Source organism: Dasypus novemcinctus, chromosome 27 (genome assembly GCF_030445035.2).
Source record: "Dasypus novemcinctus isolate mDasNov1 chromosome 27, mDasNov1.1.hap2, whole genome shotgun sequence".
In the NCBI taxonomy this organism is placed as follows: Eukaryota; Metazoa; Chordata; class Mammalia; order Cingulata; family Dasypodidae; genus Dasypus; species Dasypus novemcinctus.
In genome coordinates, this window is record NC_080699.1 from 32,574,425 (window position 1) to 32,583,740 (window position 9,316).

Here is a 9,316-nt window from a genome sequence, read left to right on the forward strand (position 1 = left end):
TAAGTACTTAATAGTGGAATCATGCAACAGTTGTTATTCTCCATTGTGAGTTACACTAACACAAAAGAGATGAAAAAACCTTAAACAAAACTTACTTTATTTAAGAAAATATGTATATTAACACAAAATAGATTGCAAACTCCTTTGTATGACTTGGTCTATGCAAATCAACTATGTACAGTACACACAAACACACACCCAGTGTCACCCATACATTTCTTTTTTCCCCCCATACATTTCTATATTCTTAAATTAGATTCTTATAAAATGACGAAAACTCTCTTTTCTTGTGTGTGGAAGAGTAAGTGAAAAAGATTCAAATCTTGGAAAATGCATGCTATAGAAGAGAAGATTTCTCTTACAAACACTATGCAAAAAATAAGGCCTAGCAGATATGGCCATCCTGTCTAAAGATTAATATCTTGTAGGGATGATTTAAAGAATATTCAGTGATCATATTGAAAAACTCACTCACTCATGGTATAAGTTTCTAGCTATTCCTCTCCAGCCTCTGCCATAAAAAACGGAACTTCATTTCCAGAGACTCATTATTTCCTGTGAAGAGAATTACAGAGTAATGTCCCTGTCCAGGGATGCCCCCCTCTCCTGACTCTCAGTAAGACCTGTAAAAACAAGAGTGACTATTGGAAAATTGTGTATGATAGGAGGAATCGATCTAGCTCAGTTCTTAGGTTTCCTTTCCCTTCCTTACTTCATTGTTTCTGTCCTTGTTTCCTTCCTTCTTCCTTCTATCCCTCCTTCCCTCCTTATTTCTCTATCCTTCTTTATTTCTTTCACTCTCTAGCTCTATTTCTCCATTTTTAGCAGCTTTATGGAGATATAACTGATACGAATCAAACTGCAAGTACACAATTTAACGAATGTTGCCCAGAGTATACACCCATGCAATTAATACCACAATCAATATTGTGAATATATCCATCACACTTAAATGTTTCATCATGCCCCTTGGTAGTGCCCTCCCTGCACACTGCCATGGTCCCCACCTCTCAGGCAACTACTGATCTCGGTTTTGTCATTACAGATTTATTTCCAGTTTTGAGAATTTTATACAAATTAAATCATATACTAAGTATTCCTTTGTATGGGCCTATTTCACTCAGAATAATTATTTTGGGATTCATTCATGTGTTTGTGTGCATTAATTTTTCCTTCATTTTTATTGTAGTAGTATTCTACGGTATGGATATACTACAATATGTTTATTCATTTACCTGGTGATGGATGTTACTGATGTTTCCAGTTTTGGGCTATAGTCAATAAAGATTCTATGAGAGTTTGTGCACAAGTCTTTGAGAAGGGACTATACATTACCCATGCACATTTTTCACTGTTAATTACATTGATTGATTTTCAAATGTTGAACCAACCTTGAACTTCTGAAATAAATCCCACTTGACATGCCATATTCTTTTCAGCATATTGTTAAATTTGATCTTATTTTGGATGTTTCATGTTTTCCAGAAGAGTATCTGTAGCTCTTGTTTTGACAAGTTTTGATATCAGGTAATTTTGACCTTACAGAATGAGTTAGGAATCATTCCTGCTTACTCAGTTTTTTGGAAATGTTTTTGTAGAGCTGGTATTATTTTTTTCTTTAAATGTTTGGTAGAATTTCCCATAAAATCATCTAGGTAGACCTGGAGATTTTTTTTTTTACAGGGCAACTTTCTAATTAATTTTCTTTAAGAGAGAAGGACAGTTCAAGTTATCCATTTCCTCTTGAGTGAAATTTGGTTGAGTATTTTAAGGTATTTCTCAACTTCATCTAAATTAGAGAATTTTGGCATAATAATATTCATTTGTAATTCTTTTAGTGTCTTTAGAAATTTGTAGAGTTGTCACCTCACTTATTCTTGATATTGGTAACTTGTGTCTTCTCTCTTTTTACCTCATCAGTCAATCTAGAGGCTAATCAGTTGTATTGATCTTTTCAAAGAACAAAGTCTTTGCTTTTATTAATTTTTCATTGATTTTAAAAATTTCCTTTTCATTGATTTCTACTCTGATCTTTATTCCTTAGTCTGCTCCTCCTTTGGCTTTCATTTTCTCCTACTTTTCTAGTTTCTTCAGGTAAACACTGAGGTTATTAATTTGAGATGTTTGTGACATTATAATACTAAAACAACAAACTTATTAAAACTGTTCAATATGTGTTTACAAGACATTGATTTTCTTGTTTGGCCTGTGTTATAAAGTCAAAATAATGGGTTTAAAATTATAATTCAAAGTTATTTTCTCCTCACTGTGGTTATGGTATTAATTTAAAAAGCAATTATGTTAATTTTTCTATGTTTATATTCTATTTTAGAATTTCCCCTATCCCTAATTTATTTTATTCATGTATAATTAAAATCATTCCAAAAATCAAAACTTCCTTTTTATGAATGTACCATAGTTTATTCAAATCATCTCTTATATATGACTGTTCATTTGTTTCTAATGTTTTACTCTCACTTACAATGGTGATATGAAAACTATGTGCTTATATATTTTCACATTGTTGGAGATGTGACTTCTAGGTAATTTCAATAAATGGGATTGCTGGATCAAATGGTGAACAGGTATGATTTTGTTGGACATTGCCCAAAGTCTCCTCTACATGGGTTATAACAGTTTATATTCCTACCAGGTATGTAAATAAGTGCCTTTTTATTCAGAGTCTTAATAACCTACTAGTGAATGTTTGTTGCTGTTGTTGTTTTGTCAGTCCAATCGACATGACCAAGACTGTTTTCCATCTCTAGACCAATTTGTTCTTGCTCCTCTCTCTGGTGCCTTTCCTCTTCCTCCCCGATCCTGTCTACCTTGCAGCTGTGGGGCTGCAGAGAAAACAACTCAAACTGCAGAGTGCAAAAAACAAAAAACAAATTAAAAAAAAAAAAAAACAGAAAAAGGACCACTTTAGATCCTGTCTATTGTAAATATCAGTCTCACCCTCGACCAGCTCCTCCCTCCCCTTCCTCTCTCCCTTTTACCTCAGCTATCTAAGTGCCAGAGAGGCTCTAACCAGGCATTTCTTCTCTCTCTCCTACTTTCCCACAGGCCTCACAGCTACTAGGCAGACTAAACACCACAAAGGAAAACATTCCAAATCAACTGGTCCTAACTGCAACATCAGTAAATGCCTCATCCATCTCCATGCACCCAAACCACCCTAAGTGCACTTCAGCAAATCACTTACACAACCTTCCTTATAGCTTCCATTACTTTTCGCCCCACCCTTCTAAGGCTGACAGTCCTTAGTTTCAATGGAATTGAGTTTAACAGCTTTTGAATAAAGTAAATCATTTATATTAGCTGGTGCAGTTTTCTGACAGTGTAATTTTAATTTGCCTTTCTCTTATGAATGCCATTAAATATCATTTCATATGTTCTCAGGTCCCTTTTTATCTTTGTTGTGAATTACATTTATATCTTTTTCCAATTTTTCAAAATTTTCCCTCAATTTTTAAAATCAGCTTAATTGTATTGTATAATTTACCTATCGTAAATGTCACCAATTTTAAGTGACCAGTTTACTGAGTTTTGACAAATACATATACAGAAGTACCACAATGAAGGTGAAAAACAATGCCTTCATCCCACAGATTCCTCAATCCTATCTGTGGTCTGCTGCCACAACAATTTATGGCCCCAGGATTGAACAACTTTTTGCCTATATGTTACCTGAATTTTCTTTAATTCTGTATAAATAAAATATGTAGCTCCAATTCCATGTAAGGAGGAGCAAACACATGCTACCTCTTCTCTCTCTTTGAATGCAACTCTACAATCTGCACAGCTATTTGCAGACTCATGAAAGATATTATGAGCAGGCAGAGAAGGGAAGAATACCAGAAATACCACTAAGCAGGCAGATAGGTATCTTGTAGTAGTTTTGTCATGCATTTTTACAATTTTAAGTAGTAATATTAATCTTTTTTAATGCGTCAGGATTTTGAAAAAAAGTTAGAAAATGCTACTCCATATTCAGATTATAGAGGAATGCGCTCATGTTTAGTTTTAGTTTTTGGATGATTTCAATTTTCAGATTTAATATCGGGGTTTATTCTTGCATGGGATTTGGTTATAGGTTTCATGTATTTGTTCCCTAAAAGGCTATTTTAGGTTACTAGCTCTATGTATTAAAAGTCCATCTCTAACCAGTTATTTGAGGTGCTATTTATATCATATACTAAATTTCTATATGGGTTTGATTACTATTTCTGGATGTTCTATTCCAGCTGCACCTTGTCTTTTCAGGCACTAGTAGCACACGGTTTTAATTAAAGAAGTTTCACAATATGTTTCATTATTTGGTAGATCTAGTTCACTGTAGTCTTTCATTTTCAATGCTCTAAGCTATTCTTGCACGTCTATTTTCCCATACCAATTTTAGTATTAAACTGTCTAGTTTTTTGTGTCTCTGCTATAACAATATAGGCTGACTACAGCCTATCTCTCTGAGTGATAACAAAAACTCTGGAAAAAAATGAAAAATCAACTACCTCAGGACTCTGAAAAGTTAACAGAACCAGCACAAAACATACTCAAAATGCATTATAAACTCCTAGAATAAAATGTAGGGAAACAACTTCAGGGATCTTTTGGTAGGTGGTGGTTTCTTTAACTTTACACCCAAAGCATAAGCCATGAAAGGAAAAAAATAGATAAATAAGACCTCCTCAAAATTAAATACTTTTGAGCTTCAAATGACTTTTTTAAGAAGGTGAAAAGGCAACCTACTCAATGGGAGAAAGTTCTTGAAAACTAAATATCCAATCAGGGTTTCATTTCCATGATACATAAAGAGATTGCACAACTCAATGAAAAAAAGATAAGCAACATAATTTTAAAAATGGACAAAAGACCTGGAGACTTTTTTCAAGAGAAAATACATATGGTCAAATACATGAAAAGATACTCAATATCACTGGTTATTAGGGGAATGCAGATCAAAACTACAATGAGATATAATTTCATGCCCTACAGAATGGCCATTAGCTACAAAACAGAAAACTACAAGTGTTGGAGAGGATGTGAAGAAATAGGAACACTCCTTCACTGTTGGTGGGAGTGTAGAATGGTACAGCCTCTGTGGAAGAGAGTTTGGTGGTTCCTCTATGAAGCTAAATATAGACGTGTCGTATGTTTCAGGAATCTCACTACTAGGAATATATTCAGAGGAACTGAGGGCAGGGATACGATCAGGTATTTGTACACCAATATTTATAGTGGCATTGTTCACAATTGCTAAGAGATGAAACCAACCAAAGTGTCCTTCAAATGATGAATGGAAAAACAAAATGTGGAATATACATAGGATGGAATACTATCTGGCTGTAAGAAGAATTGAACTTGGGAAGCACATGACAATATGGAAGAAACTTAAGGATATATTGTTGAGTGAATTAAGCTGGGCACAAAAGGACAAATAGTGTATGGTATAATAGATATGAACTCAGTATTATAGGTAAATTTATGGAGTTAAACTAAAGAGTGTGGGTGGTAAGAGACAGAATGTGGGTTGAGAAGGGGGAGATGATGCTGAATGTACGTATAATGTTTAATAAGTCATTGTAAATATGTGGAAAAGGATAGAGTTTATGGTAACATATTATAATGACTATAACAGACATGGCTAATTTAAGTAATAAATGTGACTGAGGCTGAAAAAGTAGTTAATGTTAATTGAAAACCTACTAGAGTATAATCTAAGGACTTTATAATATAGTGATTTCAAAATCTACTGTAAAAGATGATAGATAACAATTGTAAACAATTGTAAATAATGATTGTAGTTAATAATATAAAAGAATGTTCCTCTATTACAAGGTGTATTAGTCAGCCAAAAGGGTGCTAATGCAAAGTACCAGAAGTCTGTTGGCTTTTATAAAGGGTATTTATTTAGGGTAGAAGCTTACAGTTGCATGGCCCTAAAATGTCCAACGGGAAGTTACTTCCTCACAAACCTCTGTTGCCACATATTGAAGCAGGATGGCGGGCAATGCCTGCAAGGGTTCAGCCTTCCTCTTTCTTCTTAAGGACCCATGGACCCAGTTTCCTCCTATCTCAGCTATCGGCAGGCATAAAGCTCATCTTTCTCCCTGGGACTCGTTTCTTTCCAAGCTCAGTTGCTCTTATCTTTCCACAAGGTCAGCTGTAGACTATCAGGCTCATCTGTCTTCCTGGACTGTGCTAAGGAGCACTCTCTCTTCCTGCCTGTCTACTTCTGTGTTCTCCTTCTCCCTGCATTTACTTCAAAACTCCAGTTCTCTCCTCTGCCCTGTTGTTTTCTCTGTGACACTGATGTGACAGAATCAAAGCCCCCATAATAATTTAATCAAGTAAAAGTAAAACCTCTGAATTTAATATAATCTAATATGCCCAGAGGAACAGACCAGTTTATAAACATAATCCAGTATTTATTTTTGGAATTCAAGAATAAATAAACTGCCAGATAAGGTATTAAGAATACGGTGATACATGGGAAAATAAAACTAATGTAACTTAAAGACTATGGATAATAATAATATTGTAGTATTTTTGTAGCAAAGCCTATGAAGGTACTATACCAATGCTAAAAGTAAAACATATAATTTGAAATTTAGTTTTATGAGATATGAATATGATAAACCTTTTGTTTCCATTTTCTTTACTAATAAGGAGAACTTGCCATGTCATTTAACTAATCTGTGCTCATTTATTTATCTTTCAGAAGAATGGAGAAACTATTCAGCTTGTTATTAGGATTGAATAAGTTAAACTTGCCTTGACATTATTTTTTCAAGTAATGCTTCCACGATTTGTTAGGCTGTCCATTATTTTTGTCTGTTATTTTGAATTTGAAATAAAGTTTTTAAAAAACAAAAGCAAAATGGATTAAAGACCTAATTGTAAAACCTAAAATAAAAAATTTTAAAGAAAATCTAGGAGAATATTTTTATAATCCTAAGATAGCAAAAGGTACTTGCATGGAGCACACACATGCACACTTATGCACAGATCTGAAAGGAAAACAATGATAAATTGAACTGCATCCAATTTTGTTTCTTTGAAAGTCACCATTAAGAATATGGAAAATATGCCAAAGAATGAGAGAAAATATTTGCTGAACTCAGACCTTATAAAGTACTTGCATCCAGAATACAGAATGCATCCAGGATAAATACATAAATACAAGTAAATATGAAAACTCAAAAACCTAAGAAAAATGATTTGAAAAGACATTTCAAAAATAAAAGAGAAATAAGCAACAAGCACATGAAAAGTTACTTATCATCATTAGTTAACAGAAAATAAATGAAACCCACAAATACTAGAATGGTTAAAATTAAAAGAAAATAAAGCAAAAATGTATGACATTAAGCATTGCCTAGGTCATGTACAAAATAGAACTCTCATGCACAGTTGTTGAAATCCTAAAATGTAATGACATAAAAAAGCAGTTTTTGAGTGTTTTAAAAAGTTAAGAAAAACACATGCTTAAGGGTGAGGGGCAAGGTAGCAGAAGAATAAGGAGCTACAAGAGTCAGTTAGTCCTACTGTGCAGTTGGTAATCACTCAGAGCTACCTAAATCACCTGTTTGGAAGCCCAAGAGACCAGAAGAGCATCAGGCAACATTCTTGGAAGAATGGAAGGAGGAGACTGCCCATCTGCAATGAGGTTTAGAGAGTAGAGCACTCTACACCATGGAGGCTGGTGGCCATCCACTCCTGGTGGCAAAAGATGCCTCAGGAGCTATTCCCTGGCAGAGTTGGAAGCTCCATCTCCCATGGGGAAGGAATAGACAGCTGGGCACTGGCTTCAGCTACTGATTTGTAAATATAGCTAGCTAAAGTTCAATCCTAAGAATAACTAAAGTTTGAACCTGTCCAAGTTGCAAAGAGGCCAGTGCCCTCCATTTTAACTCCATGCCCAGCATGAGAGGAAGTGGAGCTGACTGAAAATCATAGTGTTGTTAGGATTGGCTTCTTTCAATCTAGGCAGATTGCAACCCGGTATGAAGCTGTGGGGACCTGCACCAGCCTCTCCAGTCAAGTGTAATCACTTTCTGTCCATATGGACTAGAGTGTTGGGCACCCATGTGGCTATATCTCCACCCCCAATAGGAAAAGAGGGAGGGTGGTGTTTCCTCAGGCTCTCTGGGAAACCACAGGTACTTTCAAAACAAATGTTCCAGAACAATGTAAGATGTTGGGAGAGGGGAAATATATGGGAATTCTGTATCTTAAGCATTATTGTTTTTCAAGACCACAACTTCTCTAATAAAAATATATATATATTTTTAAAAAGATACGCTTAACTCCTAATCCCTAGTTTCATGAATGTAACTATATTTGGAAATAGAACTATGAAGATTGAATAAGAGTTAAGATGAGGCTAAACTCAGTTGTGGTAGGTCTTTAATACAATATGAGTTGTGCCCTTTTAAGAGGAAATTTGGACTCAAGAACAGACACACAACAGGTGAGAAAGCCATTTGAAGACAGAGGAGACAGAGATTGGAATGATGCAGCTACAAGCCAAGGATGTCATGACTGCCAGCAAGCACCAGGAACTAGAAGAGGCAGGAAGTATTCCCTCTACATGTTTCAGAGAGAGCATGATGCTGTCGACACTTTGATTTTGGACTTCTAATCTCCAGAACTGTGAGACAAATACATTTTTCTTGTTTAAAAAAAAAAAAGTTAAGCACATACCTACCAAACAACCCAATCATTCTGCTTCTAGGTAAGTGCACAAAAGACCTGAAAATAAATGTCCACACAAAGATATGATATGAATGTTCATATTTCTAATAACCAAAAGCTGGAAAAATCCAATGGCCATCAACAGATAAATATATATTTCACAACATGTTTTTCCAGTGGAATACTACTCAGCAATAAAAAGGAGTGAACTGAGAGTACATGAATCAGCATCAATGAACTTTAAAACCATTATTCTGAGCAGAGAAAATTCAGGCAAGAAAGAAAACTTCCAAGATGTTTTATTTACATAAAATTATAGAAAAACAGTGTACCTTGACAAATAACATAACTTCTGGCCTAGGGACAGAAGTCAAGGGAGGAATGGATTACAAAGGGGCAAAAAAACCCCAAAACCACTTTTGTAATCATGAGTGTGGTGATGGTTTCACAGGTGTATACAGATGTCAAAACAAATCAAATTGTACATTTGAATATGTTTAAGTAAATGTTCTTCAATTATACTTCAGCAAGTTGAAGTATAATTACATTTCAATAAATTTGAAATATTGCCTTGATCCATAAATATCTTTTTGGTATTTTACTTGAAATTGTGATAAAT